The following is a 2,263-nucleotide window of genomic DNA, read 5'->3' as shown; positions in this document are numbered from 1 at the left end:
TGCAAATGACATGGCTTTATCAGGCCCCAAGGTTACTGCTTGAGTCCCTTGAAGCTAGAAGTCTGGTATTTTCACTCCCATACTGTCTAGCGATCCCTGGACCCTTAGGGTATCTTGATGGGTGGGGCTCCTAGCAGCTCAGTCCTGGCCTGTGGCACTGGCTGGAGGTCTTGGTGAGTCCAAGTCCCCTGAATGGGGAAAAAGCAGAGCCTGCAGAAGGCTGCTCCTCCATTCCTACCTGGCACGTGACTTTGGGATCTAGATTACCTATTTCAGGGCCTATTTATAAGCAAATTTCTTAGATGGAATTTTTTATGCCTCAAAATTTCAAAGGATTTTTAGCCAATTAATATCTTCCACCGCCCTACTAGATGGTTTCTGGTTGCAGTGAGAGAGACAGAATGACACAGCCTACAGTGGATTTCTTCAAAGATGCTCAGGAACTAGAGAATCTGTTTCCCCACCTCCTTTTCCTTTCTGGCCCCGTTTTCAGAGCTCCTTCCCATGTTACCAGACACATGCTGGCTTATCATTGCCTTTGACAACTAGCTCAGTACCCGGTAGATGATTGAAAAGAAGTGAAATCTCCTGTCACTTTCCATCTGTGTGGTTGGGCCTCTGTCCCCAAGACCCCACTGAGACACTGAGAACCACCCAACCCGACTGACACTTTTCCACTCAGATCTCACTCCCATCCCTGCCCCCACTGCTCTCTTAGTTCAGGCCTCAATCACCTCTTAATATGTATGTCTTCTGTAATCTCCAAAGTGATGATGTTCTTGACTCCAGTATGGGTCTCTCCAATCCATTCTGTCTTTTATTCCCAGGAAGGTATAACTAATTGCCAACCCTGACTGTAGCAAGCTGAGTTACAGCCCCCAAAGATATGCAGGTCCTAATCCCTGAAGCCTATAAATGTTACCTTATATGGAAAAAGGGATTGTGCAAATGGGATTAAGTTAAGAATCTTGAGATGTGGAGATAATCTTGAACCATGGCCCTAAATGCCATCACAAGTATCTTTATAAGAGGGAGGAAGGGGGAGATCACAGTGGAAGAAAGAGGTGATGTCAGCACAGAGGGATAGTTTGAAGTGTTGCGGCCACAAGCGAAGAAATGCCCACAACCACCAGAAGCAGGAAAAAGCTAGAAACAGATTCTTCCCTAGAGCCCCCAGAGGCTATGCAGCCCTGCTGACACCTGGATTTCAGACTTTTGACTTTCAGAATTGGGAGAAAATAAATTTCTCTTGTTTTAAGTCACCCCATTTGTGGTTTGGCACGGGAAACTCACAGATGAACAAAAACCCTGTTGATCCAAACTACAAAGCCCTCAGTAGTCTGAACCATGAACATTCTTCAAACTCACATCTCTCTCTGCCCCTTACTTCATCCTTCATCTTTGGCCATACTTACTTTACCAGCTCTGTTGGAGCTCCTAGTCCTTCCTCTCTCTGAAACTCTCTGATGGGTCACCTGGTGAACACCTGCACATAGCTCCTGTCTGGTCTTAAAAGTCATCACCTCTCTGAAGCCATGAGAGTCTGCTCCCACCTGTTCAGTATATGTGATTTTTAGTCCCCTGTGTATCCTACAATTTATTCCACTTGTCTATTTATGTTTTTCTCTTCTACTAGACTGGAGGATCCTTAAAGGCAGGGACTGAACCTTATTTACTTCTGATAACCCCTATTCCTGGTATAATGATTGTCATACAGTGGAAGGCTAGCAAATGTTTTAATGTCTAATGCTTAAATAAAATCACTTCTGTGCAACAATTTTATACAGATGTTCATTCCTTCTTCTTCTTGGAAAATCCTTCTCTGACTCTAGCACACATTCCCCGCTTGGTCCACTGTGACTTTTATGATTGTCTTTCCTCATTCTCCTTCCCTGGCATTTCGTGTCCTATCCACCTCAAATGGCATTGCTTATAGGTCAATTTTCAGTTTTCCTTCTCTTTTAGCTCTCCCATATATGGTCTTTTTGAGCAATTTTGGTCATTCTTCTATGTTGTCGGCTTCTAAACATGGTTCTTTCCTCTCCTCTGAACTCTTTCCTACCTGCCCACTGGAAATCTCGGCACAGATGTCCCACAGACACTTTGAGCCTAATATGTCAAAAACAGTTTTCTCCTCTTCTTCCCTGCCTATTAATCTGGACAAGAAGGGCCCCCGGGCTAGAATTCTGGAAGCCAAAGTAGGACATAAGAAGAGTAGGATGAAGTAGAGCAGAAGCCGGAGGCCTTGGAGTCAAGAACACCC

This window comes from Mandrillus leucophaeus, unplaced genomic scaffold, assembly GCF_000951045.1.
Source record: "Mandrillus leucophaeus isolate KB7577 unplaced genomic scaffold, Mleu.le_1.0 Scaffold604, whole genome shotgun sequence".
Taxonomy (NCBI): domain Eukaryota; kingdom Metazoa; phylum Chordata; class Mammalia; order Primates; family Cercopithecidae; genus Mandrillus; species Mandrillus leucophaeus.
The sequence above is the reverse complement of the archived record's forward strand: the minus strand, read 5'-3'. Positions refer to the sequence as shown.